Source organism: Onthophagus taurus, chromosome 3 (assembly GCF_036711975.1).
Source record: "Onthophagus taurus isolate NC chromosome 3, IU_Otau_3.0, whole genome shotgun sequence".
Classification (NCBI taxonomy): Eukaryota; Metazoa; Arthropoda; class Insecta; order Coleoptera; family Scarabaeidae; genus Onthophagus; species Onthophagus taurus.
Window position 1 is genome coordinate 16437204 of NC_091968.1, and position 8600 is coordinate 16445803.

The 8600-nt window shown below is 35.6% G+C and overlaps 1 long non-coding RNA gene and 1 pseudogene across 1 annotated transcript; one reads left to right on the plus strand and one right to left on the minus strand.

Annotated features, from left to right (window-relative positions):
• Window positions 1–3041: 3041 nt before the first annotated feature.
• LOC111428658 (NADH dehydrogenase [ubiquinone] flavoprotein 1, mitochondrial pseudogene) lies at window positions 3042–4689 on the plus strand (annotated as a pseudogene).
• Window positions 4690–6882: 2193 nt separating this feature from the next.
• Window positions 6883–8345, minus strand: LOC139429383 (uncharacterized). The gene is made up of 2 exons (XR_011640025.1): window positions 7757–8345; window positions 6883–7702 (listed from the first exon to the last, which is right to left on the minus strand). It is a non-coding gene; the product is annotated as an uncharacterized lncRNA (long non-coding RNA).
• Between the last annotated feature and the right edge of the window lie 255 nt (window positions 8346–8600).

Below are 8600 nucleotides of genomic sequence, written 5' to 3' on the forward strand. Positions count from 1 at the left end.
CCCAGTTTGAAGTGGGCCGAAGAATGGATCACCCTTTTTTTAAATGTGTTAATTTTATTTTATTTTAAATCTTTTTTGATATTTTTAGGCACAACAAATACATGATTTTTTATATGTTCCTCTAATAAATGATTTTAGAGTATTTCTATAAATAAAACGTCACATAAAATTCATTCATGACCGGGTAGCTGTAAAAAAAACCCTAATTACGGAGCAATCGGCTACAACACGGTTACGATTTGCCCGTGAATACCTTGAGTATAATTGGGAACCAGAAAAAATCTTCTGTTCGTCGGACGACCATAAGAAATTACTATGGCGAAGGGGTGGAACCCGGTATGATGCTAATCATGTTCAACCCAATACAAGAAGTGGTCGCATTTCCTTGGGTTATTGTGGAGGGATGAGCATTCATGGACCGGGAGAACTGACCGAAATTAAAGGAAGATTTAATTCGATTTAATACATTCGAGTGCTGGAGCATGTTTTGATACCACCAGTAAGAACCTGTATCCAGAAGGGATCATCACGATAGTCCAAGACAATTCGCCCGTGCATTCTTCAAGAATTGTTCATGATTGGTTTGACGATCATAATGAGATTAGGCGAATACCCTAGCCAGTGTGGTCACCGGATCTAAACCCATTCGAAAATCTATGTTCTTTGGTGGAAAAACAGTTCATAAAAATGCCAAATTTCCTTTTCGCAACGTGGATAATCTGCGCCGCAACATTACAGTTGTGTGGGAATTGTTTCGCGGTAGGGATCTATGCGAAAGATTAGTAAATTCGATGTCCACCAGAAATGTTGCATAGAGAATAATGGGTATTTGGGGTGTTATACAAAATACTGATATTTGATGGTATAATGGATCATATGAAATTCTCCCCAATTAGATTATTATAATATTTATTATATTTTATATGTATAATAATATATTATATTTTTTGTTATATAGGAGTGTTATATTTTATTATATTGATTTTTGATTGTTTGATTTTATTACATTAAAATGGTTTGCGATATATTTCAATATATGTATACTTTATATATAACTTATTATCAATATATCATTTTCATTTCTTTTGAGGTTCGGTTTTATACAGTAATTATTAGTAATTATTTTCATTTACTACAGGAATTGTCTAAAGTAAATAAGCAATTCATTTACTGTAAATGAATTGCTTATACCTATTTATTTTCTTAATTTTTCTTTGTGATTCAGTCATCTTGGCCATAAATCACACCACCCCGCTTGCCTGTTCGGAACTTTTACAAGACTACAGAGCAGGTAAAACCGAATTGAATGCCTCGTGAACGTAGGTCGTTTCTAGCACAATTTTATGCCTCTATGAGCGGCTCTTTTCGCATTATATCTGAATAGAACTGTACATTTGGCCTATGTACAGTACCTGCCAATGGTTGAAAAGGAGATTGAGTAAACACAAAAGTGATGTCAAGAACTTAATAGGGGGTTGTGCTTTAGCACAACATAGTATCAATAATGGTCATCATTTTAGGTTTGATAAAACAACTATATTAGACAAAGAAGATAACTATCATAAACGCTTGTTCCTGGAAATGTTCCATATCTCCACTCAGCAATCGACAGTTAACTTTAAAACTGACATTGGTTCCATCAGCACCATTTATTCTTGGATATTTGATTTCTACAAAAACAGAACTGGATTATCTAATAAATTATCTAATAAGGACTCTGAACCTCAACTCCCATAGTCTATGTATTTTCCCTTTACCCTTTTGTTTTTAATTTTTGGCGGTTTGTTGCTTTTTTGTCGTTTGATTTTTAAAAAATATTTTTAATTTTCGACTGTTTTGATTTGTATTAAATTTAAGAAAGATAGATAATAAGAATTGTTCGTTTTTCTTTATAACATGTTTTTTCACACATGCGCTTCACGCGTTTCACTGTTTCGCACGTGGTTATAACATGTCGAACCGTTCGCAGTTAAAGTTGTGTTTTGCTTGTTTCTTCGCAATGTAAGTTTTATTTGTTGTTTTTAAGTTAATCTAACTTTGATTTTGTATACAGTTGTAACCTCACCGTTGAGGAAGTTTTAATATAAAGCGAAATATTGGTGAAATAAGAAAATTGCAGTTTTAATACAACCTGGTTCTATCCCTGGAACAACTTTTTTCCACGTTTACTAACGGGATCGAACAAATTCTCCTGTTTCTGAATATCTTCTTTCATCGTAGCTACTTAAAAATCTCCGTAGGGGTCGGTCGTTGAACACAAACTTGGATTAGATCCAATTAGTGCATAAAATTCTTCCTTGAGAAATCTAATTACTTTCTGTGTATCGTTTTTCTTTGCTACATCCACTTAACGGCTGAGATCTATAACCATAATCGCAAACTGTTTTGCTATCAGCTGTACGTCCACAGACACCACTTTCCACAGACTGGGTGGTTCTCACAATGCCGTGTTTCACAGAGTAGCATTGTATACCTCGCAGTATTTCGTCATACTTCGAATATCTCGCAGTAGGAGTCAGCCTTCCTTGGCATTTGGTTTCTTTAATAGTCTGTCATGCATTTAGTGATGATCTAGTATGCGGGCTTCAGCTTGAGAATTAGGCTGCATTTGTGCTTGCAATTTGTATTTATTCTTGAATTCTCTTTAGCTGCCACAGAACTGGTTTTTGTGATCAGTCTTTTTCCCCGTTGGATTACAAAGTTTCATTAAATACCACAACTTAAATTTTTTTTAAATTGTGTTAGCCGCAATCCCATTTAACTAAACTTGAAAATTAAGTTATTGAAATTTGCGCCTTTTTATACTATTTCATTATCTGCTACGCTTAATAAGGGTTTTTGGTGGAACTTCCCAATAATTCCATCGGATTTCTTTAATTTTCTATATGTGTTTTCACAAAACTTACATAGCTTTAGCTATTATTTGACGAAAAATTTTAAGCAACATAAACTAGAGCTTTTAGTGTGGTAATAAGGTGTTGTTTACAATATATTGACACTGACAACTAATTTTAAAAACAGAATTGTCTGTACAATCAATCAACTTCATAATTCAACATTATTTCAATGAACAATTTTTTATCAAATCTTTTAAAACCGAATTTAATAAAAAAGTCAAGTCCATACCAATTCCTTTACTTACGCCGATATCGTTCAGATTACATTGAATCCGATTCTGATTGTAATGATCCTCCGGAACCAACATGTTGCCCAGTTGACCCTCCGAAAAAAACCGAGTACACTTGCGGTCCATTAGCGGACGATGACCGAATTTTTACCAACCTATATGGTCGTCACGATTGGCGATTGAAGGGCGCTATGAAACGTGGTGATTGGTACAAAACCAAAGAGATAATTTTAAAAGATCGAAAATGGATCATCGATGTAATGAAAAAGAGTGGTTTAAGAGGACGGGGTGGCGCTGGATTTCCAACTGGCGTCAAATGGTCGTTCATGCTAGGTGGAAAAGATGATCGTCCGAGATATTTGGTCGTAAATTGTGACGAAGGTGAACCCGGAACGTGTAAAGATCGTGAAATTATGAGACATGAACCCCATAAATTAGTGGAAGGGTGTTTGATAGGTGGAAGGGCGATTGATGCTAGAGCGGCGTATATTTACGTAAGAGGAGAGTTTTATAACGAAGCTTCAAATTTGCAAATGGCCATAGCAGAAGCTTATCAATCGGGATTGATAGGAAAAAATTGTTGTGGTTCTGGTTATAGTTTTGATGTTTTTGTTCATAGAGGAGCTGGAGCATATATTTGTGGCGAGGAAACTGCTTTGATTGAATCCTTAGAAGGTAAACAAGGTAAACCACGTTTAAAACCACCGTTTCCTGCTAATGTGGGGTTATTTGGTTGTCCAACAACTGTAAATAATTGCGAAAGTATCGCTGTCTCCCCGACTATAATCCGGAGAGGGGCTGAGTGGTTTTCTTCTTTTGGGCGTAAGAAAAACCACGGCACGAAACTCTTCACAATTTCTGGACATGTTAATAGACCGTGTACTGTCGAAGAATGTATGAGTATCCCTTTAAAAACTTTGATAGAAAGACACGCTTGTGGGGTTATCGGTGGATGGGATAATCTTTTATGCGTTATTCCAGGTGGATCATCAACTCCTTTACTTCCCAAATCAATTTGTGAACATGTTTTATTAGATTTTGATGATTTAAAAGAACACAAAAGTAGCTTTGGCACCGCCGCTGTAATCGTTATGGATAAAACTACGGATATTGTTAAAGCCATTGCAAGATTATCTCGTTTCTATGCACACGAATCTTGCGGACAATGTACGCCTTGTAGAGAAGGAATCGCTTGGATAAGTAAAATCATGGATAGATTTGTTACAGGAAACGCTCAAATAGAAGAGATTGATATGATTTTGGAAGTTACTAAACAAATCGAAGGGCACACCATTTGCGCTTTGGCGGATGGTGCAGTTTGGCCTGTACAAGGATTAATGAGGCATTTTAGGAGTGTGGTTGAAAATAGGATTCATGAACACCATGGTACTTGTCCGAAAGTTGAAAAAAGTGTATGCTGAAGAACATAGTGTTTATATAAAAGTGTGTAAAAAGCGAATTGAAAATTAATAATTAATACGTTTTAGATATTATGAAACCTACGAATAGGAATAGTTAAAAATGAAATAATTGCTTCTAAATAAAACATTTCTAGTTACGTAGTTTTTAGGTTTACGGTAAATTTATTCATATAAATTTTAATTATACAGTACACTCGCGATAGTGTGAACACAAAAAAGCAGTGGGTCGTTCATACTAACGAGGGTCTTCATAGACACAAGGCTGTAATTAAGTAAATTAACTTTATTACTTAAACCTAAATCAATTATGTATAAAATAACACGAACATTCCTAAGATTTAAAAAATTTGTAATTTTTTCTGAATACTTTTTTGAGCAATTTTGACCATAACTGCTTTTTCTTGAATTGCTTTCAAAGTGATGATTTATCATATCACTTATACAAAGTAGACAAAAGTTATCACCCGATGATGTTTGGGTGTAATTTCTTTTATGAATGTAAAAGTTTGGTTCTGCTTTTGGAATATGTTTATTTGATGTCTTTCATTAAGTCGAGAAAATGATATTGGCCAAGTGTCTGCAGCCAGAATTGATGACCATACAGCTTCAATTTATGGCATTTTCCATCAGTTTTGACAGAACTTCCGGCGAAGGGTTCTCGCAGTCTTGACGGATATTCTCTATGAGGGCGTCAAGAGTCTGAGTTACACGAGTCTATGAGTAACATAGACTCGTGGCTTCAAGAAACCCCACAAAAAGAAGACAAGAGTGCAAGATCCAAAAACGAAAGACGAATTTGATGTGGCTATTTGGTCCACTGATGCCCATGCCTACTCCGGATCTTACTGTCTTTGAAGCATCGGTGTACCAGTCTAGGGCTCCTCTTTTTAGTTGATTATCCCTGCTTCTAAATATGACCTTATACGGATGGTTGAAATTGTATTCTGTCGATATGAGATCCGTTTTAATTTCAATCAGGTGATTTAGACATGGGTCCTTGAGGATCTCGAGGTGTCCTCTAAGGTTACCCTGCATCAACTTGAGTGAGGAAACTGTTTTCAGTGATAAGGCACTTAAGACTGCCTCCTTTTGTATATATAAGTGGAGCGGTATGAGACCGAGTAGGGCTTCCATAGCAGCAATCGGACAGGATCTCATTGCACCCGTTATGTTAAAACATGCTAACCGCTGGATTTGTGCCAGTTGTTGTTGTGCTGTCTTATGTTTTGTTTTTGGCCACCAAACCAATGAAGCGTAGGCAACCATGGGTCTGATTATTGCTACGTAGGCCCAATGAGCCATTCGTGGTTTGAGATCCCAGTTCCTTCCTAGGAGCCTGCGGCAGATCTGGTTTGCCATGATGGCCTTTTTCCTCACCTTATCTAAGTGTGAGTTCCAGTTTAGTTTACTCTCAAGTATTACCCCTAGGTATTTAGCTTCTGTTTTGAGGTTAATAGTTCTGCTTTCAATGGAGGGTGCTTTTATTTGTAGCTTCCTTCTCCGAGTGAATGGGACTATTTCGATTTTATTGGGATTGATGCTAAGCCCATTGCTTCTGCACCAAGTACTGGTGAGTAGTAGGGCTTTCTGCATTAGCTGAGTTATGATTGAATCATATTTACCTCGGATTGTGATTACCAGGTCATCAGCATACCCTTGTATCTTAAATCCGTTTTTAGTTAGGGTGTTCATAGTCATCAACTACACAGATAAAAATGAGGAGTTGATTTTAACACCATTTTAACTCTTTTTCGTGTATACCTCGCGTCCAACGGAGTACGGTGTAAATTCTGAATGGAGTGAAAATGAACGGTGGAAAAACAACTCTTTTGAGTGTGGAGTTTACCTCGATCTCGGAGTTATTAACCTTCACCCAGACGATGTAATATTAACACATTGTTGGAGTTGAATTCGCTCTCAAAGGGTGTTGTTGTTAATACTGTAAAGTATTTACTTGTACACCATGAAGATATGATATAACACCTATAGCGAATGTTAAATCAACACCGCAAAGAACTTGAATTAACAATTTTACGGTGTTGAAATATAGAGGTAAATCTGCCAGGTGAGTACGCAGGTAGGTATGCATAAATGAAACAACTTATTCCTAAAAACATTTTTTATTGTAGGTACAGCACCAAAATATACTTGTATTATGTATATACAAGTACTGTACTAGTACTATTTATATACTAAGACTTAATATGTAGTTTCAATATAAACAAACATACTTTTGCCAAATGTAGTTGTTATTGCGTGACATATCAGTCAAATGTTGTGGTTTATCTACATTCTATTTTATTTAATAAAAAAATTTTTAATTAAATCAAGAAAGAAGTTTCAAAATCGTCTTTTAATATAAACAAGTATAATTTTCCAAATTAAAATATAATTTCATACCTTGTCACAATATAAACGTTTGCGTCATTGTATGCGTGATGACATTCATAAGGCATGGGATGCGAAAGTTGATCCAAACGTATCAGCCTTTCAGTTTTATTTACGCTTTCGACTATTTTGTAAGCTTGTAAGTACTCGAAAAATAGTATGGTATCCCAATTTTGACAAACAAAATAAAAATTGTTATTAAAGCTAAAAATGTATTTAATTTTAACAAACATAGGATAATTGTTTTCAGTTTTTCCATTTATTAAATAAAAACCAATTCGATATTTAATACCATGGTTCTTCAACCATGCGGAAAAAAGTAAGTTTCCATAATCGACATTTAAGCTAAGAAACTATTCCTTAGTGCTAAAATTTTCAGTAACTTTTTTTTTGGGCCAAGGATCGGAACATTATTAATTATATTGCTTTGCCAAGTACTAGACCATCGCATTTGATGTCTTTTGCTTAAAGTTTTGGCAATATTTTTATAGTATGTATTGTTTGGAATCATCTTTTTAACAACAACGTGTTTTGCTTCATAACGTAGGGAAGATAGTTGACACAGTGGACCCATCCGTAAAATAACGCCAGGGTAGTGAATCATCATATGATGTTTTGGTTGGAGATCCATGCCAAATTCAGCAATAAAAGCTTGGTGATGTTGTTCTATTAAATTAAATTAAATTATTATCAATTGAATAATTATGCTCGTCGAAATATTTAATTCTATCCCATAATTCTTCGTTTATTTCAAAAATATTTCCTACTACAAGTAAAAGTTAGTATGTGCAAGACTGCAAAAAATCTAGATATTACTTACTTGCGCTGTTAATTGTTGCAAGAGTTATCTCTTTTTCTGCTGCTACTCGTACCCACTTCCTTTTGTTTTCATATTTCACCCTTAAAAATATCGTTTGCTCCATACTACGGACACGAAATCACCAATAGTATAAAACTGTATTAATTGCCTTTGCTCTGCTCAGTATGAGTATGTATGTACGATGGCGATGGCGTCCAAACGAACACAGATAGAACGTAGAGCCTACGTTGCGACCACATGGAACGCGTAACGGTCTTCTTGTCGCCACTACTACGCAACACGTGAGCGTATCGAGACAAAAGAACAGCCGAACAACAAGGATGAACGGAAGGGAACGGTCAAATTATACACCGCTAAGAGTTACATTTTCACTGTTTGCCGTTATTTTAACAATTTTATTGAGAAAGTAAAGAAATAAACCTGAACGTAGTTGATTCACATTCCCATTGGGTGTTATTCTTTTTTAAACCTGTATATAGTATTTAAATTACCTCCGAAAAGTGTTACATTTACAATTATTTTCTGAAATATTAACTCTATTCGGAGATGTTTCAACACCGTGTAAATTCACTCTGTAAAATTTTTATCTGTGTACCAGGCACCATAATAGAGGTGATAGCATTCCCCCTTCGGGACATCCTCTTAGCGCCTTTATAGTCAGCGACTCGCCTCCCAGACTGGCGGTGATCTGCCGACTTTTAAACATGGCTATACACCACTTTATTGTCGATGGGTCTTTTACGTTTAGAGCCTTCTCTATGGATTCATATGAGGTGTTATCAAACGCACCCTCTATGTCTATGAAAGCACATAGGGCTATCTCTTTGGTTGCAATTGCCTCCTC